At 41.9% G+C, this 22,445-nt stretch overlaps 3 pseudogenes; 1 reads left to right on the plus strand and 2 right to left on the minus strand.

Moving 5' to 3' along the window:
- Positions 1-391: 391 nt before the first annotated feature.
- Positions 392-1,938, minus strand: LOC139470901 (iduronate 2-sulfatase pseudogene; annotated as a pseudogene).
- Positions 1,939-12,606: 10,668 nt separating this feature from the next.
- Positions 12,607-14,209, plus strand: LOC139470932 (iduronate 2-sulfatase pseudogene; annotated as a pseudogene).
- Positions 14,210-14,895: 686 nt separating this feature from the next.
- On the minus strand, positions 14,896-16,426 carry LOC139470974 (iduronate 2-sulfatase-like; annotated as a pseudogene).
- Positions 16,427-22,445: the final 6,019 nt, after the last annotated feature.

The following is a 22,445-nucleotide window of genomic DNA, read 5'->3' on the forward strand; positions in this document are numbered from 1 at the left end:
CAGACGGGTAGCCTAGTGGTTAAAGCATTCGCTCGTCACGTCCGGGGCCGGGGCCCGGGTTCGATTACTGACACGGGTACAATGTGTGAACCCCATTTCTGGTGTACCCCGCCGTGGTACTGCTGGAATATTGCTAAAAGCGCGGAAAACCCAACTGACTCACTCACTCAATCAGTCAAGTGTTACACGACAAAGACTTGCATCATTTTGGGTCTCTCACATCAAAATGTCACACCATGATATAACTGAACTACTGTTCAAAGCGCCATCAATCCAAACTCACTCAATTACTTCTTTCAATGGCATCAATCAATCACTCACGCATGTCCTTCTACTACTAATAAAGAAAAACTGTGAAACCAGTTTCAGTTATTAAATTTTATTACTCGAAAGTTACCCAATAATAGACGGTACATGTTGAGTGGTCAATTCATGCCTCCATCCTGCGTGAAGACGATGGCTGAGCTTGACCACCAGGTCTTTGTGGGCAGGGTCATGAACCAAGTTGATGTTCTCTTGTGGATCCTGATAATGGTCGTACAGCTCCGCACCAGAAGACACTGACCACTTGGGTTTGTAATGAGTAGCATCAAATCCGACCCACTCGGTATAGCGATAACGACCGGTCGTCATCGAGTAACCCATCAGCTTGTGGCGACCATGGGAGTGTCTTGGATATTGGGAAAAGGCAGCCTTCTTCCAATTATCAGTTTTGGGCTGCTTGATCAAAGGGAGGAAGCTCTGTCCTTCTGTGCACACGTCCACCTTGGAGGAATCTTCAGGACAGACGTGAAGAGATGGCAGACCAGCTGCCTCAACCAGTGTAGGGAACAGGTCCACAAACTCCACAAGCTCTTCTGTCGGTATTCCTTGGTCGGTGAGTCCGGGAATATGTATCATCATAGGGGCATGGGTAGCTATGTCGAAGTTGGTGTGTTTGGTCCACAACCCGTGTTCACCTAACTGCCATCCATGGTCCCCAAAGAAGGATATGATTGTGTCATTTGCCAGCCCTTGGTGTTCCAGTTCTGCTAGGACCCTTCCCAGTTCCTCATCAATGTAGGAGATGCAGCTGTAGTAGGCTCGTCTCAGGTTCTTTACTACATTGGCTGGCAGGGTTGTATTGATCGCCCCTGTTGCATTCAGAGCAGCAATGTCTTTGTAATGCCTCAGCTCTGGGTACGTGATCCAAGCGAGAGAGGGCATGTCCAGAGGGGCGTACTGATTGGGAGGTACGTGAATGGATTGATCTGGGTAGTAGCTTAGAAACTTCTCCGGGAAGACAAATGGAAGATGTGGCTTATGATAACCAACTGCTAAAAAGAAGGGTTCCTGTCCAGATCGAGCTTTCGGTGCAATGGACTTCAACTTCTGAATTGCCATGTCTGTAGTGACGGTGTCTTGAAGGGAATTGCTGTTTAAGAGAGACGTTGGTACCGCGCGCCATGAATTCCCATCATCAGCAAAGCTATTCACCTTTGGTCTGGTTTCATAGCATGGCTCCGACCATGACACTGGATCATTATCTCCCGATGCGTCTCCGTGATGGAAGATCTTCCCAAAGCCTAGGGTATTGTAGCCATGTCTTTTGAAGTACTCGGGTAAGGTTGTGAAGTTGCCAGCAGCCTTCCTTCAGTAGGTGTGAAGGTCGTACACGTGGGTGGTGTCAGGACGGCGCCCAGTGAGGAGGGAGGTGCGGCTGGGGGAACACACTGACTGCTGGACGTAAGCACGACGGAGGAGAAGGCTCTTCCCTGCCAGAGAGTTCAAGTTTGGGGCGTGGACCTTCTCTCTGACGGGGGAGGGAGAGTCTCTTCCTTGATATACATCCAGATCTGGTCTCATGTCATCTGCCACAAGAAATAATACATTTTTCCTTTTGCAATGGACGTGTGTACTTACTAGAATCAGCACAACCGTCAAGCGGTGCCACAACATGCATATGGCTGCCTTTTTTGGTGAATGTTTTTCACTATCACAGACGTGGTGGACTGGGAAGGAGATAAGACATACAGCTGTACTATGTCACCATGTCAACCTAGTTTCTTGCAGCCTTTGGAACCATTATCTATAGTATATATAGATTCAATAATCCTACAATTAAGCGTCAATGTAATGTTTTGAATAAAATATCAGGTCCTGTTTTTCTTTGAAGCTGAAGAAAGATGAACTATTTTGCAAACCAGGAAAGAGGTGTATCAGCGATTTTTATGATTGGGCGTTTTATTGCACATTGTTTCATATATTTGACTGTCCGTTTGTGGTATCTACAAGAATACGAAGTCAAACTTCGTACTTTAGCCATGCAGTGCTACTTTGGAATTGCAGGGATGCCTAGTCTATCTGTAATGTTAGATACATGAACATCCTACCCGTGAAGATCCGGGGTAGAATAGGTCTTCAGCAACTCATGCTTGTCGTAAGAGGCGACTAACGGGATCGGGTGGTCAGGCTCGCTAACTTGGTTGATGCATGTCATCTATCCCAATTGTGTGGATCGATGCTCATGATTTCAATCACTGGATTGTCTGGTCCTGACTCGATTATTTACAGACCACCGTCATATAACTTGCATATTGCTGAGTGCGGCGTTAAACAACAAATAAACAAAACCAAATCCAATTACACGTTTAAAACATCGTAAATATTTTACAATATGTGCATATTAGATATCAGTAAACAGAGATTATATATGACACAATAGATTTACTCCGTCTAAACATCATAGATAGAGGAGCAGCCAGGAATTTTACAATGTCATTAAGAAGTTCAACTGTTCAGCAGGTGCGAGGTGCAGAAAATTACGATAAACTTTAGTAACAGATTTCCATTCGTTATATATATATATATATATATATATATATATATATATATATATATATATATATATATATATATATACATGTATGTGTGTGTGTGTGTGTATGTATATATATATATATATATATATATATATATATATATATATATATATATATATTTAACATGACATAAATAGGAGAATGAATAGTATTACCAGTATCTAATATGTGAAGGAAGCATTTTATAATTAAATTTAACAATTCTTCTTTTAAAACATTTTTCCTGACTTAAAAGTAAATGTAAGAACATAATCGCGCACAATACATTGTATAATTCTGGTCCACTTCCATATGACTACATAGCATACAATAAGCTCTCGGATCCCGTATGGATCGGTTTGGGTGGCAGCCTAGATATCCGTAGAATTGACACTTGTCGGTCTCTAAGCCCCTGAACCATATCATTTTCCCTTTCGCTTAGCCCTTTCTATAATACAAACGCCCTATATGAAGCAAGTTAGATTTTCCCAGGTTCATCTCTGAATCTCAAATCTCACTGGGGCTCCTCTTCAATTTGAATGGAGTTATTTGGAGTTATATGGAGTTGTATATTTTTAGAGACTAAGCATCAGTCTAAAAAGGCATCACCAGTTTGGAATTTGACATTAATTTGTTTACAATAGCAAAACATTGTCGCCTACATTATAACATTAAGAATATCACTGTATTAAGTGTCATGTGCAAATGAGAAAGTAGACGAACCTTAAAATTATAAATAAACATAGTTTCCTTAATTCCAAGCAATATCGAAAAAAAATATATGCATATAAATACACACCAAGATCACCGTCTACAAAAAATAAATGATTTAGGTTGATATTTGTTTGCGTATTTGACGATTATATAACTTGTTAAAGTATTAATCGTTTTCCAATACCCGATCAAGTACGTGCCATGAATTTAAACGACATTGTACGATTTCGACCTTATCATGAGAATGTGTTTATGTATCACTGTCAAATAGTGGTGCCACTAAATCCAAAGAAACAGTTCGCAATTTGGACAAGGCATTGAACAATACGCAGAACGATTGAATGCTGACACCAAATTGGAGGTGAGGTGAAATTGGGTTTCAGGTCGCGTTCAAGGTTATTGCACAGTACTAGTACATAGTGACGTGCGTGCGTGCGTGCGTGCGTGCGTGTGTGTGTGTGTGTGTGTGTGTGTGTGTGTGTGTGCACCTGTCCTGACCAATGCCAGTCTTTTTAGAGCTAGCCCACTAAGAAATGCCACATTTTAACATGGATACCCCTATCACACACAGTATATTGACTCCGATCCGAGAAGTTCTTGTTTTAGCCCCTTAATGCCGAGCGCCAGGCAGGGTAACAACAAGTATAATCTTTTAACGTCTTTTGGTTTGACGCTTCTGGGGATTGAACTCCTGACCTTCTCTCCACTAGACCACGGAGGCGATCACATCAAATTGGAGATTGGGTGGCCTGGGTCATCAGGCATAATTCGCTGAACAATTAATCATTTTACCAAGCTGCCCTAGCGTCATATCAACTCTATCAAGACGTCAATAGCATAGCTATTTTATCATACATGAAAGCATTCCTAATTTGGGGATATCATTAACATTGTAATTATGATCACCGTGGTACCTTGATCTGAGGTTATTTTTTTCCTCAACTTTCACGATCAAAATACCATCCATAAAAGCCTGTGTGTTGATTTCCCCTCCCCCCAATCTCATCCGCGTGCTTCTCTCATAAAGTGGCCCTCGTCTCTTTACATGCCGCCCGAAAGAAATTTGATTGCTCTGAGGAAACAGGACTACTTTCCACTGCGGAATGTGATTGTTGGAAGTGGGTGTAAAGCAATGATGAAAAGGTTGTGTTAGAGCGCGTTGCACGGGGAAGCACAGCTCCGCTTAGCTCCTTCAAGAATTGGTGTGTTCAGTTTATTTCAATAGTGTGGTCTCAGAATAATCAGAATTCCATCTGTTGAATTAGGCTTACATCTCTTGTAGATACTTCCTCCGTAAACCTTGTCAAAATACTCTAGACTGTAATGGTTTCTGTCTATCCTGTATCAAAATCTTCGGTTTAGAACGTCAACAAGATGTATTTGCTTTGTGTTTTTCATATATTTACACTGTGTATTTTATGCTTTCTCTCAAAGAGTTGTTTCTACTTGGCGCCAAATTAATTTTATTTGAAAGCGATTTGGCCGATACATTTGTTTTAATGGAGTGTGTAAACTTTTGAAACGTCATGTAATTCATTCATGTAATAGCTATAGCCGACCGATATATCTTAGCTGTCGCGTACATACATCCCGTGTAGAACAACATGACATAGTTTATTACAGATTTGGGTTCAACACCGCCATGTTTCAGTTATAGCTGTTGAACGTGACAAGAAAGACTAAAAATGAAACATGTGGAAGGCGCCATCTTCGTTAAACCCCCTGTCATGCGTTTAATGCCCACGAATCAAGAATCGTAATCGTTTCGAATCTAGGATTCGAACCCACGACCGATTGATTCTTTCCGTGGCATGAACCGTAATGTTCTTCCCCAGCGTTAGACCACTGGTCGCCGTAGACACGGGTTAGTGGCCCCATTTAGTCCAGTAAAAGAATGTCTTTGCTTGTTAAAAATGACAAGACTAAAAAGTTTGTATTCTCTTAAGTCGGAACGCTGTCTTCGAAAATTAATTTTGCAGTTGCAACATGTATTAACTCATCGGTATGATCAATTGCCTTTACACGTTCGTAAAAACTCATCTCGTTTCCCCGACCCGTGAAGGTTCGGGGTAGAAAAGGTCTTCAGCAACCCATGCTTATGGTGGCCGAGAGGGGACATCGCTTTCTCGCTTTTTCGCTTTTTCGCTTTATCGCTCTATCGCTTTCTCACCCTGTCGCTTTCTCGCGATTTAGCAATATCCCTTCTTGGCTACTATAGGGGTCGCATGTGTTATGTGTTTCTATACGATAAAAAGTAAACACGTAAAACAACATTAATGAATTGTTGAACCTGACCTCAGTGGGCGGAGGCTGAGGTGGGTTTTAATCATAAAAAAAAGCTGAGATGTTTCCAGTCACATTTCAAATTATACATATGGATGGAATGTTGACATTTTCTCACTATCTACTTAAACATAATATAACAGTACAGAGGTACAATCCACGGATTGCTGCGTAAAAAACGTATTTCATTGAATACTGCCCTATTTAGGAGTTTTTTGGACCCCCGCCCCCAGGCCTAGGATATCAAAACAAACACCAAATAACACCGCATATTAGCACCGAGTAGAGTACTTCCTCAAAAACAAGAGTGTTTTCCTAAAAACAACACTTAGGTCATATTAATGTTTATTCTCCTAGCGGTGTAGAAACTGGAAGTCCTCACCCTAGCAATGGTAATACTACCGGATGTCCATATGTGATTCCTTGTGTTTGAATGACAAATTATTCTCAGTTAACCGTAATGTGGAAATAGATAGTTGATTGGTTTTATATTCAAGTTGGTATTTCCGCTATTCAAAGAGTGCAGTGAGACCGTCTTTATCAGCAGTTATTTCTGAGGCATAAATGCAAAGTTTAATTAATTAAGTCTACTCTCATTTTTTTGCAGTTATAATTAACTCTAACGTAAATTTCAAGATTTACAGTACCTACTATTCAAAAGAAGTTAAAGAACACCCGATTCTTTCATATGACTATGGTTACTCATTCGAAAAAGCGATAGAGCGAGAAAGCGATTGACAAATAATTGTCCGTTTTATCAGCCACTATTTGTTGTTTGCAATGTCCAAAGAATTATTTTGTCGGTCATCAGATTTGGAGTTGAAGCAGAAGGTGTGCTCGTCAGATTTCGGAATGACAATTATATTGATAAAGATGCATGTACATTATGCAGACAAATGTTATACATGTACACAGTTATGTTTCCCTCACTAAATACAAATCGATAAGATATATGTCTCTACCTTAAGTCACATATACGACTTTTGAGAGCGTCATTAACCCGTAACCACATTCCTTGGACAATAGAAATGAAATGCGTTGTAAATATTATTTTAAAACAACATGTTTCTTATAATTCCTTTCGATCAAACTGTCTTCGGGAATTACATTTTATGCTAAAGTGCTTGGAACTTTCCCGCTTGGGGAGACTGGATATCTGATTATAGTATAGGCTCAAGCAGGAATATACTTATTTATGTAACAATTCTCTATCTATTAACTGTATGGTTAACAATTGTGCGCTCTGATTTGAGTTATGGAGTTATCCACCACCTATGTTCGCAGACAATGAGTCAGACACACACACACATATATAATTTCGATAAAACTATACTTAAGATAAACATAACATTTTACAATGATAGCTGATTTAACATATGTTAAAGATAATCATAGTAACGTCCTTCATGTGCCCACACTAATTACGATGTCTCTCCTTATGTGTAGTTTACACAAGTACACATACCAACTTTGATAACACCCCAGCGACGGGGGCAGTGGGATAGCTCAGTGGTTAAAGCGTTCGCTCGTCAAGCCGAAGACCAAGTTCGAATCCCCACATGGGTACAATGTGTGAAACCCATTTCTGGTGTTCCCCGCCGTGGTATTGCTGGATTATTGTTAAAAAGCGACGTAAAACCATTCTCACTCACTCACAGCGGTGTTTATCAAATTACTATATGCAAGTACATATACTTTGCATAAGACAAGAGACACAATTCAAATTGATCATACATCAAATGTAAAAAAGAATATTTACGGACAACAGTATGACACACTGTAGCATCATATACTACCGAGAACACCCGCAATTACAAGATTGTATTTTGCAATACAATCAGCCATGATATTTAGAGCGTATTGCCATGATCCGCCACGCGCATTCGGCGATTCCCCCCATCGGCCACCATACATGCTTGTCATAAAAGGCAACTGCGCTTGTCGTAAGAAGCGACTAACGGGATCGGGTGGTAAGGCTCTCTGACTTGGTTGATGCATGTCATCGATTCCAATTGCGTGGATCGATGCTCATGATGTCAATCATTGGATTGTCTGGTCCAGACTCGATTATTTGTCTACCGCCATCATAAAGCTGGACTAATGCTGAGTGCGGCGTTAAACAACAAACAAACAAAACATCGCGCTTCCCCGATTTACGTGCGCTTCATTTCTATGCCGCTGCATGAATGGTTGATGACGTTGTCCGCTCTCACCATCTCCCCGAGGCAAGAGAGTTAACTGACTTTAAAAGTCCAGTTTCCACCCTTGCCGAACTTTGCTGGAATTCCCGGGCTAGATCGTAGCGCCACCAGTTACGAGTTATGTCCTTTCTATGCCTGGATTTGGAATGTTTGGATTCGAACTTCTCTCGCATCGAATTAAACTGGTATAAGACGGCATATATTGTGCTTACCTCCTCTCCACTAGTTTGTACGTTCTTATAATAGTCATCGAGGCTGTATGTCATCCATGATTGACCAGTCGTTACTTTTGGAGCAAAACACTTAATTCAACCTGGCATTGTTCAATATGTATTAAGCGGCGGTCGGGTAGGCTAGTGGTTAAAGCCTTTGCTCGTCACGCCGAAGACCCGGGTTCGATTCCCGACATGGGTACAATAAGTGAAGCCAATTTCTGGTGTCCCCCGCCGTGATATGGCTGGAATATTGCTAAAAGCGGCATAAAACCATACTCACTCACTCACTCACTCACTCAATATGTATTAAAATATGGATCGAGTGTCGAACAACAGAACCTATCTACTATTGATCTGTTTGGGGTGTTGTACAATTGAACCTGTTTACTATTAATCTACAAAGGGTGTTGTACACTGGAACCTATTTGCTATTGATCTACACAGAATATATTTGCTATTGATCAATATAATGTGTTGTACTATTGAACATAATTATTCACTATTGATCTGTATAGGGTAATGTACAATTAAACCAGTTGACTTTTGGTCTATATAAGGTGTTGTACAATTGAACCTATTTGCTATCAATCTATACATGTTTTTGTACAAGTGAACCTATTCACTATTGATCTATACATGTTTTTGTACAAGTGAACGTATTTTCTATTTATCATATAATGGGTAGGTTTCTCGGCAGGATAAAGCCAACGGATAAAAACGATATCCGTTGGGGTCATATGCGGATAGAGATGCAAATATCAAAGGTCAAGTAGGACTACTTTCACTGTTTGTAAACAAACATGGCGTCGCCCTCGTCATTCGGCGATCGAGTCAGAATTAACCATGGGCAATCTGGATAAACTACAGGGATAATTGCTATCATTATCAAAAGAACAGTCTAATATACTGAGAATCAGTGTCTAACTGTGACGTAGCTAAGGCATTTTATAAGTTTTGGCAACTTTGGAGATATACATTTTGAAACAATTTTGCGAGGGCACGAGGCCTAGCCAAGCGGGATCAGTGCTTGTAGACCTCTGCGGCTTAAAACCTTCTCCACATATTAAAAAAGTTGGATTGGGCCGAACTATGTTTGAATTGTTACTTGTTTCGTTTTGTCGCTGTGTGTACATCTGACTACACTTCTTAACGTAATGACAGGACAGACCGACTGTCAACAATGTCTGACCGTGGCCCTGACGTCTCATAGACTAGGGTTAGAGTAGCTTCCCTTTGACAAAGGGCAGTTACTCTAGCGGATAGACCGATGGATTGCCGCGAAAGGCAATTAAAAACAACTGTTATTTTGCGAATATGTTGCTTCGCCACTGTATAAGAAACAGATTTCAGTTGGAACTATATTGGCTACTGTCACTGTCCGACTGACACATAACTTACCCTGTGACGTAATAAATATTAATGCGCGCATTCCAGGAAAACTCGTAATGTTTCGGTAATGTTTGTGAGAGAGGGAAAGCGATTTTGAAGCACAGAATTAAAGAATGACATTATATGATAAAGAGGTTATCACGCTTGTGTGTTTGGGGATGGTAAATATCCTGTATTAGGAATAAACACTATGTATTTAGCTCGCCAAGGCTCGCTAAATACAATGTTTATTCCTAATGCAGGATATTTACCATCCCCAAACACACTCGCGTGATAACCTCTATTGATCTGTATGGGGTGTTATACAATTGAACCTATGTACTATTAATCTATACGTATTTTCTATTGATCTGTATGGAGTGTTGTAATGTTAAAGGTATTTAATCAACCATCTGTTTCTCACTGTAGTGGAGAGCATCAAACACACAGCGATGACTCCATACACTACACATTTATGTATTTACTTATTTACCATATTCAAAATATATGCCTGCCACATAAGATAGAATAAGTACCTACCTTGCCAGTGAAGCCGATCTGGAATATATGTGACGTGACTGTTTCAGCAGCTTGTACATCCAGGAGAATATGACTCATAAGATTTACAAACTGTCATTTCCTTCATCGTTCGAAATAAAAGCATATCCTATTGCGCGGTAAACATGTCACCGATCCCCTTCTTTTGCACCTCCCGCGCGTTCAAAGTGACTGACGCTCCGTCATACGTACCCAGAACCAGTTGCGAAGATACGCTGTTGCTGCCGCTATAAGGGGGTGTATCACTGTCCGTTGTGTTTGTTTGGTGGTATTGTATAGGCTGGAACACTGGGTTATACTGTTATATATGAATGCCTTTGTGTGGTATTCAAAACGACGAATAATATATTACATTTTATGTGATATTGTGAATGGAAAGCGTTGTATATTCTGTGGATGTTTAATCTACCCAGTCAGTCCCTCCTCCGCACCCCGCTAGTCCACTCCATCAACTGCCATGTCCCTGACCCCCCCCCCCCCCCCCCCTCTCCCCCCCCCTCTCCTCCCCTTTCCTCCATCACCAACAGGTGGCCCGTGACTCATATTAGGCATGTCAAATATTTGAGAAAGGTACTTTTAAAGTAATTGCAATTAATTCATCTACCATGTGCGTTCGTGAAGACAGTGATTCATCAATAAACCAGATAACACCAGATTAACGAATAAAAGCTACCAAGTAAACAGGTCAGATACGGAGACTCCAAATTAAATATGTTAAAAGCGAAACATTCTAATGGCTGTATTACTTCATTAATACACTGGTTAATATTTGAGGTTTATTCGTGAAGTTTGCTTTGATCGAACAAAGTCTTTCCCAAGCTCACTAAATCATCCTTTGTGCAAACAACATATGCACATACGCTATCCTCCGTTGTTTCTAGAACGTGCATCTCTCCTTTGTCTGCTCTGTCTCCATCCATCGTTCAGACTTACTTTCTCTCCTCCCGAGGACATGGTTGGTCCTGTGGTCTGGAGAACTGAACGTTGCATCACACTTTCTTACACATATACACATGGCTATTGTTGTTAATGTTAATGCCAAATTGAATGGTGAATGTTGGCCTTGGGAGGGTCAACGGTCCATCGTCGTGTTAGTTCTCTTTCTCTATCTCCCCTCTCCTTCTCTCTTTCTCGCTCTCTCCACTTTATCTCCCCTCTCTCTCTATCGCCCTCTCTCTCGCTCTCCCCATTCCCTAACTCCCTTCTCTCTCTCCTCTCACTCTCACTCGCTATTTCAATTATCTATCTCCCTTCTTTCTCTTTCTCTCTCTCTCACCTCTCGCCCTCTCTCGCTCTCCACCCTCTATCTCCCTTTTCTCTCTCTCCACACACACACTCTCTCTCTCTCTCGCTCTCTCCACTCTCTATCTCCCCTCTCTCTTTCTCTCTCCCCCTCTCTCACTCTCGCTCTATCTCCTTCTCTCTCTATCGCTCTGTCTCGATCTCCTCATTCTCTAACTCCTTTCTCTCCCTCGCTCTCTCTCCTCTCACTCTCACTCGCTATTTCAATTATCTATCTCCCTTCTCTCTCTTTCTCTCTCTCTCTCTCTCACCTCTCGCCCTCTCTCGCTCTCCACCATCTATCTCCCTTTTCTCTCTCTCCACACACACACTCTCTCTCTCTCACTCTCTCCACTCTCTATCTCCCCTCTCTCTGTCTCTCTCCCCTCTCTCACTCTAGCTCTGTCTCCTTCTCTCTCTATCGCTCTCTCTCGCTCTCCTCATTCTCTAACTCCCTTCTCTCCCTCGCTCTCTCTCTCTCTCTCCCTCTCTCTCTCTCTCGCTCAAATGACTTAGTTCTCTTCGGTAACAGGATCTGTCTCTCTCCCTTCTCTCTCTCCACTCTCTATATCCCCTCTTTCGCCCTCTCTTCTTTCTCTCTCTATTTCTCTCTCTTTCTCCTTACGCTCTCTCTCTCCCTCTCCACCCTCCATTCCCTTATATCTCTCTCGCTCTCCTTCCACTCGCTATATTTCGCGCTCTCCACTCTTTTAGCCCCTTTTATCTTTCCCTTCTCGCTCTCACTCTCTCTCTCTCTTTTCTCTCTCTCTCTCTCTCTCTCTCTCTCTCTCTCAAATGACTTCTTGGTTGGGAGCATTTGAAACGAACTATATAAAACAATCAGTCAATTAACATTGCAAAACAATAATATATTTTAGTTTGAGCTCATCAAAGTTAGTCAAATAAGATAATATCTGAGGAATCAAACATATTCTGAATAATCTCTTAACCTAATAACTGACTTAACTGACCTTATAACTGAGTTCATTTGTACCACAACATGTTGGAGGAACACTGTCGACGTTATCATTTCGTACGTATGCAGACATGTGTCCTACGTTTTTGTTCGGCACAAGACAATCCTATATCGTGACAAGGTATATAAGATGGTCTTGTTTGACTGTAACCTTAAACCTGTCACACAATTAAATCGTCCAACGACAGAAAAGACGCAAACATGGAGCTTGGAATATATGTCGTCTGCTTCATCTCGAGCGTCAGCGCCCGGATGAACGTCTTGTTCCTGTGCGCCGATGACCTGCGTCCAGAGTTGCCCATGTACAATGGCTTCTATCGTCCATCTCAAGTCCATCCACCAATACACGCCCCGAATCTAGAAGGCCTCGCCAGTAAAAGTATGGTTTTCAAGAGGGCATATACCCAGCAGGCTCTATGCTCCCCGAGCCGCACGTCCCTGCTGACTGGGCGCCGTCCTGACACCACCCACGTGTATGACCTTCGCACCTACTTTAGAGACGCTGCTGGCAACTTCACGACCATTCCCCAGTTCTTCAAGGACCACGGCTACCACAGCATTGGAGCTGGTAAAATATTCCACCAGGGCGTGGCTTCAGGAGGAAATGATCCTATCTCGTGGTCTGAGAAATATTTTGAAGCCAATCGAGCAAATAATTCCCTTAGAGGCGGGTCAAGTTGGGAAGCAGTACCGGATAATCTTTTGGACAGCCACAATGCCCTGCAGGACACGATGCTAGCCGACCACGCAGTGCAAGTCATTAAGGACATCACCCAAAAGGCAAAGAATGGAGAGAATTTCTTCCTGGCAGTTGGGTTCCACAAGCCCCATTTGCCGTTCCAATTCCCAGCTCGATTTCTGGATTATTACCCAGAAGACTCCATCCATCTTCCACCCAACCCACAAGCTCCTGACGGCATGCCTGAAATTGCCTGGAATTCATATCATGAACTTAGGAGCTACGCTGACATAGCCCGACTGAATGCATCCGGCAACCCAAACACGACCTTGCCTGACCAGGTGGTTAAACAACTACGCAGAGCCTACTACAGCACTGTTAGCTTCATGGACTTTGAACTCGGGAGGGTTCTAGATGAACTGGAGAATCAGGGTCTAGCTGACAACACGATAGTGTCATTTTTCGGCGATCATGGCTGGCAGTTGGGAGAACACGGGGAATGGTGCAAAGAGACCAATTTTGATATTGCCACCCACTCGCCTCTTATGATCCGCGTCCCAGGGATGACGGACCATGGGATGAGCACAACAAAGCTGACAGAGTTTGTAGACCTGTTCCCAACTCTAGTAGAAGCAGCAGGTCTTCCCACACTGCCTACGTGTCAAGTAGACTCGTCATCAACTCACGCCTGCACAGAAGGAAGGAGTCTAGTTCCTCTGCTTCAGCACCCAAATCTGCCCTCGTGGAAGACCGCAGCCTTCTCGCAGTACCCACGAGTGTATAACAACACGTCAGCCATGGGCTACACGATCACCACGGACAGGTATCGCTACACTGAATGGGTGACGTTCCTCAGCAAACCCCACTACATGCCTCAGTGGGACCAGCTTCATGGAGTGGAGCTGTACGACCATCTGGCTGATCCTGAGGAGAATCACAACCTCGCGCTCAATGCTGCCCAACAAGGACTTCGCAGCCGGTTGAGGAACCACCTACATGCTGGATGGAGAGCTGAGATGACTGGTGGTCATGGCAATCCGCTCATAGGTTGAACGGTATTGTATTAAATCTGTTCATTTTTGAGAAATCACTTATTTTTGTGTTATTATTATTTCATCACGAACATCGAAAATGTAATTTCGAGCATGGTTATTACAAAACTATCTGAATCTCGAATCACGAATCAGCGTGTGTGTGCTTGTGTGTGCTTGTCCACGTGGGATATCCATGTTAAACTGTGGCATGGTGTCTCATGATCAGTGGGCAAGCGCTATAAAACCTGCATAAGTCCGGACTGATTCAAGTAGCAACAGACACGTACATGCACGTCCCTATGTTAGTGTAACACTATTGAATACAACGTTTAACACCTCACCTCATTTATTACTGCCAGCATTATACCTGTGCTCGTGAATTTCACTCAAGTTATGGGGCAGACGAGTAGCCTAGTGGTTAAATCATTCGCTCGTCACGCCCCGGACCCGAGTTCGATTCCTGACACAGGTACAATGTGTGAACCCCATTTCTGGTGTACCCCGCCGTGGTACTGCTGGAATATTGCTAAAAGCGCGGAAAACCAAACTGACTCACTCAATCAATCAAGTGTTTCACGACAAAGACCTGCATCACTTCAGGTCTCCCACATCAAAATGTCACACCATGATATAACTGAACTACTGTTCAAAGCGCCATTGATCCAAACTCACTCACGCATGCATGTCTTTCTACTTCTAATATAGAAAAACTGTGAAACAAGTTTCAGTTATTTATTACTCGAAAGTTACCCAATAATAGACGGTACATGTTGAGTGGTCAATTCATGCCTCCATCCTGCGTGAAGACGATGCCTGAGCTTGACCACCAGGTCTTTGTGGGCAGGGTCATGAACCAAGTTGATGTTCTCTTGTGGATCCTGATAATGGTCGTACAGCTCCGCACCAGAAGACACTGACCACTTGGGTTTGTAATGAGAAGCATCAAATCCGACCCACTCGGTGTAGCGATAACGACCGGTCGTCATCGAGTAACCCATCAGCTTGTGGCGACCATGGGAGTGTCTTGGATATTGGTTGGGAAAAGGCAGCCTTCTTCCAATTATCAGTTTGGGGCTGCTTGATCAAAGGGAGGAAGCTCTGTCCTTCTGTGCACACGTCCACCCTGGAGGAATCTTCAGGACAGACGTGAAGAGACGGCAGACCAGCTGCCTCAACCAGTGTAGGGAACAGGTCCACAAACTCCACAAGCTCTTCTGTCGGTATTCCTTTGTCGGTGAGTCCGGGAATATGTATCATCATAGGGGCATGGGTAGCTATGTCGAAGTTGGTGTGTTTGGTCCACAACCCGTGTTCACCTAACTGCCATCCATGGTCCCCAAAGAAGGATATTATTGTGTCATTTGCCAGCCCTTGGTGTTCCAGTTCTGCTAGGACCCTTCCCAGTTCCTCATCAATGTAGGAGATGCAGCTGTAGTATGCTCGTCTCAGGTTCTTTACTACATTGGCTGGCAGGGTTGTATTGGGCGCTCCTGTTGCATTCAGAGCAGCAATGTCTTTGTAAAGCCGCAGCTCTGGGTACGTGATCCAAGCGAGAGAGGGCATATCCAGAGGGGCGTACTGATTGGGAGGTACGTGAATGGATTGATCTGGGTAGTAGCTTAGAAACTTCTCCGGGAAGACAAATGGAAGATGTGGCTTGTGATAACCAACTTCTAAAAAGAAGGGTTCCTGTCCAGATCGAGCTTTCGGTGCAATGGACTTCAACTTCTGAATTGCCATGTCTGTAGTGACGGTGTCTTGAAGGGAATTGCCGTTTAATAGAGACGTTGGTACCGCGCGCCATGAATTCCCATCATCAGCAAAGCTATTCACCTTTGGTCTGGTTTCATAGCATGGCTCCGACCATGACACTGGATCATTATCTCACAAGATCTTCCCAAAGCCTAGGGTATTGTAGCCGTGTCTTTTGAAGTACTCGGGTAAGGTTGTGAAGTTGCCAGCAGCCTTCCTTCAGTAGGTGTGAAGGTCGTACACGTGGGTGGTGTCAGGACGGCGCCCAGTGAGGAGGGAGGTGCGGCTGGGGGAACACACTGACTGCTGGACGTAAGCACGACGGAGGAGAAGGCTCTTCCCTGCCAGAGAGTTCAAGTTTGGGGCGTGGACCTTCTCTCTGACGGGGGAGGGAGTGTCTCTTCCTTGATATACATCCAGATCTGGTCTCATGTCATCTGCCACAAGAAATAATACATTTTTCCTTTTGCAATGGACGTGTGTACTTACTAGAATCAGCACAACCATCAAGCGGTGCCACAACATGCATATGGCTGCCTTTTTTGGTGAATGTTTTTCACTATCACAGACGTGGTGGACTGGGAAGGAGATAAGACATACAGCTGTACTATGTCACCATGTCAACCTAGTTTCTTGCAGCCTTTGGAACCATTATCTATAGTATATATATATAGATTCAATAATCCTACAATTAAGCGTCAATGTTATGTTTTGAATAAAATAACAGGTCCTGTTTTTCTTTCAAGCTGAAGAAAGATGAACTATTTTGCAAACCAGGAAAGAGGTGTATCAGCGATTTTTATGATTGGGCGTTTTATTGCACATTGTTTCATATATTTGACTGTCCGTTTGTGGTATCTTCAAGAATACGAAGTCAAACTTCGTATTTTAGCCATGCAGTGTTACTTTGGAATTGCAGGGATGCCTAGTCTATCTGTAATACATGAACTTCCTACCCGTGAAGATCCGGGGTAGAATAGGTCTTCAGCAACTCATGCTTGTCGTAAAAGGCGACTGTGCTTGTCGTAAGAGGCGACTAACGGGATCGGGTGGTCAGGCTCGCTAACTTGGTTGATGAATGTCATCTATCCCAATTGTGTGGATCGAGGCTCATGATTTCAATTACTGGATTGTCTGGTCCTGACTCGATTATTTACAGACCACCGTAATATAACTTGAATATTGCTGAGTTCGGCGTTAAACAACACAATAAACAAAACCAAATCCAATTACACGTTTAAAACATCGTAAATATTTTACAATATGTGCATATTAGATATCAGTAAACAGAGATTATATATGACACAATAGATTTACTCCGTCTAAACATCATAGATAGTGGAGCAGCCAGGAATTTTACAATGTCATTAAGAAGTTCAACTGTTCAGCAGGTGCGAAGTGCAGAAAATTACGATAAACTTTAGTTACAGATTTCCATTCGTTAAATATATATATAACATGATATAAATATATAACATGACATAAATAGAAGAATGAATAGTATTACCAGTATCTAATATGTGAAGGAAGCATTTTATAATTAAATTTAACAATTCTTCTTTTAAAACATTTTTTCTGACTTGAAAGTAAATGTAAGAACATAATCGCGCGCAATACATTGTATAATTCTGGTCCACTTCCATATGACTACATAGCATACAATAAGCTCTCGGATCCCGTATGGATCGGTTTGGGTGGCAGCCTAGATATCCGTAGAATTGACACTTGTCGGTCTCTAAGCCCCTGAACCATATCATTTTCCCTTTCGCTTAGCCCTTTCTATAACACAAAAGCACTATATGAAGCAAGTTAGATTTTCCCCAGGTTCATCTCTGAATCTCAAATCTCACTGGGGCTCCTCTTCAATTTGAATGGAGTTATTTGGAGTTATATGGAGTTGTATATTTTTAGAGACTAAGCATCAGTCTAAAAAGGCATCACCAGTTTGGAATTTGACATTAATTTGTTTACAATAGCAAAACATTGTCGCCTACATTATAACATTAAGAATATCACTGTATTAAGTGTCATGTGCAAATGAGAAAGTAGACGAACCTTAAAATTATAAATAAACATAGTTTCCTTAATTCCAAGCAATATCGAAAAAATATATATGCATATAAATACACACCAAGATCACCGTCTACAAAAAATAAATGATTTAGGTTGATATTTGTGTGCGTATTTGACGATTATATAACTTGTTAAAGTATTAATCGTTTTCCAATACCCGATCAAGTACGTGCCATGAATTTAAACGACATTGTACGATTTCGACCTTATCATGAGAATGTGTTTATGTATCACTGTCAAATAGTGGTGTCACTAAATCCAAAGAAACAGTTCGCAATTTGGACAAGGCATTGAACAATACGCAGAACGATTGAATGCTGACACCAAATTGGAGATGAGGTGAAATTGGGTTGTAGGTCGCGTTCAAGGTTATTGCACAGTACTAGTACATAGTGACGTGCGTGCGTGCGTGCGTGCGTGCGTGTGTGTGTGTGTGTGTGTGCACCTGTCCTGACCAATGCCAGTCTTTTTAGAGCTAGCCCACTAAGAAATGCCACATTTTAACATGGATACCCCTATCACACACAATATATTGACTCAGATCCGAGAAGTTCTTGTTTTAGCCCCTTAATGCCGAGCGCCAGGCAGGGTAACAACAAGTATAATCTTTTAACGTCTTTTGGTTTGACGCTTCTGGGGATCGAACTCCTGACCTTCTCTCCACTAGACCACGGAGGCGATCACATCAAATTGGAGATTGGGTGGCCTAGGTCATCAGGCATAATTCGCTGAACAATTAATCATTTTACCAAGTTGCCCTAGCGTCATATCAACTCTATCAAGACGTCAATAGCATAGCTATTTTATTATACATGAAAGCATTCCTAATTTGGGGATATCATTAACATTGTAATTATGATCACCGTGGTACCTTGATCTGAGGTTATTTTTTTCCTCAACTTTCACGATCAAACTACCATCCATAAAAGCCTGTGTGTTGATTTCCCCTCCCCCCAATCTCATCCGCGTGCTTCTCTTATAAAGTGGCCCTCGTCTCTTTACGTACCGCCCGAAAGAAATTTGATTACTCTGAGCAAACAGGGACTACTTTCCACTGCGGAATGTGATTGTTGGAAGTGGGTGTAAAGCGATGATGAAAAGGTTGTGTTAGAGTGCGTTGCAGGGGAAGCACAGCTCCGCTTAGCTCCTTCAAGAATTGGTGTGTTCAGTTTATTTCAATAGTGTGGTCTCAGAATAATCAGAATTCCATCTGTTGAATTAGGCTTACATCTCTTGTAGATACTTCCTCCGTAAACCTTGTCAAAATACTCTAGACTGTAATGGTTTCTGTCTATCCTGTATCAAAATCTTCGGTTTAGAACGTCAACAAGATGTATTTGCTTTGTGTTTTTCATATATTTACACTGTGTATTTTATGCTTTCTCTCAAAGAGTCGTTTCTACTTGGCGCCAAATTAATTTTATTTGAAAGCGATTTGGCCGATACATTTGTTTTAATGGAGTGTGTAAACTTTTGTAACGTCATGTAATTCATTCATGTAATAGCTATAGCCGACCGATATATCTTAGCTGTCGCGCACATACATCCCGTGTAGAACAACATGACATAGTTTATTACAGATTTGGGTTCAACACCGCCATGTTTCAGTTATAGCTGTTGAACGTGACAAGAAAGACTAAAAATGAAACATGTGGAAGGCGCCATCTTCGTTAATACCCCAGTCATGCGTTTGATGCCCACGAATCAAGAATCGTAATCGTTTCGAATCTAGGAATCGAACCCACGACCGATTGATTCTTGCCGTGGCATGAACCGTAATGTTCTTCCCCAGCGTTAGACCACTGGTCGCCGTAGACACGGGTTAGTGGCCTCAGTTAGTCCAGTAAAAGTATGTCTTTGCTTGTTAAAAATGACAAGACTATTAAAAAGTTTGTATTCTCTTAAGTCGGAACGCTGTCTTCGAAAATTAATTTTGCAGTTGCAACATGTATTAACTCATCGGTATGATCAATTGCCTTTACACGTTCGTAAAAACTCATCTCGTTTCCCCGACCCGTGAAGGTTCGGGGTAGAAAAGGTCTTCAGCAACCCATGCTTATGGTGGCCGAGAGGGGACATCGCTTTCTCGCTTTTTCGCTTTATCGCTCTATCGCTTTCTCACCCTGTCGCTTTCTCGCGATTTAGCAATATCCCCTCTTGGCTACTATAGGGGTCGCATGTGTTATGTGTTTCTATACGATAAAAAGTATACACGTAAAACAACATTAATGAATTGTTGAACCTGACCTCAGTGGGCGGAGGCTGAGGTGGGTTTTAATCATAAAAGAGAGCTGAGATGTTTCCAGTCACATTTCAAATTATACATATGGATGGAATGTTGACATTTTCTCACTATCTACTTAAACATAATATAACAGTACAGAGGTACAATCCACGGATTGCTGCGTAAAAAAGGTATTTCATTGAATACTGCCCTATTTAGGAGTTTTTTTGGACCCCCGCCCCCAGGCCTAGGATACCAAAACAAACACCAAATAACACCGCATATTAGCACCGAGTAGAGTACTTCCCAAAAAACAAGAGTGTTTTCCTAAAAACAACACTTAGGTCATATTAATGTTTATTCTCCTAGCGGTGTAGAAACTGGAAGTCCTCACCCTAGCAATGGTAATACTACCGGATGTCCATATGTGATTCCTTGTGTTTGAATGACAAATTATTCTCAGTTAACCGTAATGTGGAAATAGATAGTTGATTGGTTTTATATTCAAGTTGGTATTTCCGCTATTCAAAGAGTGCAGTGAGACCGTCTTTATCAGCAGTTATTTCTGAGGCATAAATGCAAAGTTTAATTAATTAAGTCTACTCTCATTTTTTTGCAGTTATAATTAACTCTAACGTAAATTTCAAGATTTACAGTACCTACTATTCAAAAGAAGTTAAAGAACACCCGATTCTTTCATATGACTATGGTTACTCATTCGAAAAAGCGATAGAGCGAGAAAGCGATTGACAAATAATTGTCCGTTTTATCAGCCACTATTTGTTGTTTGCAATGTCCAAAGAATTATTTTGTCGGTCATCAGATTTGGAGTTGAAGCAGAAGGTGTGCTCGTCAGATTTCGGAATGACAATTATATTGATAAAGATGCATGTACATTATGCAGACAAATGTTATACATGTACACAGTTATGTTTCCCTCACTAAATACAAATCGATAAGATATATGTCTCTACCTTAAGTCACATATACGACTTTTGAGAGCGTCATTAACCCGTAACCACATTCCTTGGACAATAGAAATGAAATGCGTTGTAAATATTATTTTAAAACAACATGTTTCTTATAATTCCTTTCGATCAAACTGTCTTCGGGAATTACATTTTATGCTAATGTGCTTGGAACTTTCCCGCTTGGGGAGACTGGATATCTGATTATAGTATAGGCTCAAGCAGGAATATACATATTTATGTAACAATTCTCTATCTGTTAACTGTATGGTTAACAATTGTGCGCTCTGATTTGAGTTATGGAGTTATCCACCACCTATGTTCGCAGACAATGAGTCAGACACACACACACATATATAATTTCGATAAAACTATACTTAAGACAAACATAACATTTTACAATGATAGCTGATTTAACATATGTTAAAGATAATCATAGTAACGTCCTTCATATCGTTATCAACGTTAACTATGTGCCCACACTAATTACGATGTCTCTCCTTATGTGTAGTTTACACAAGTACACATACCAACTTTGATAACACCCCAGCGACGGGGGCAGTGGGATAGCTCAGTGGTTAAAGCGTTCGCTCGTCAAGCCGAAGACCAAGTTCGAATCCCCACATGGGTACAATGTGTGAAACCCATTTCTGGTGTTCCCCACCGTGGTATTGCTGGATTATTGTTAAAAAGCGACGTAAAACCATTCTCACTCACTCACAGCGGTGTTTATCAAATTACTATATGCAAGTACATATACTTTGCATAAGACAAGAGACACAATTCAAATTGATCATACATCAAATGTAAAAAAGAATATTTACGGACAACAGTATGACACACTGTAGCATCATATACTACCGAGAACACCCGCAATTACAAGATTGTATTTTGCAATACAATCAGCCATGATATTTAGAGCGTATTGCCATGATCCGCCACGCGCATTCGGCGATTCCCCCCATCGGCCACCATACATGCTTGTCATAAAAGGCAACTGCGCTTGTCGTAAGAAGCGACTAACGGGATCGGGTGGTAAGGCTCTCTGACTTGGTTGATGCATGTCATCGATTCCAATTGCGTGGATCGATGCTCATGATGTCAATCATTGGATTGTCTGGTCCAGACTCGATTATTTGTCTACCGCCATCATAAAGCTGGACTAATGCTGAGTGCGGCGTTAAACAACAAACAAACAAAACATCGCGCTTCCCCGATTTACGTGCGCTTCATTTCTATGTCGCTGCATGAATGGTTGATGACGTTGTCCGCTCTCACC

The sequence above is a fragment of the Haliotis cracherodii genome, unplaced genomic scaffold, assembly GCF_022045235.1.
Source record: "Haliotis cracherodii isolate W230 unplaced genomic scaffold, xgHalCrac1.p SCAF_21, whole genome shotgun sequence".
Classification (NCBI taxonomy): domain Eukaryota; kingdom Metazoa; phylum Mollusca; class Gastropoda; order Lepetellida; family Haliotidae; genus Haliotis; species Haliotis cracherodii.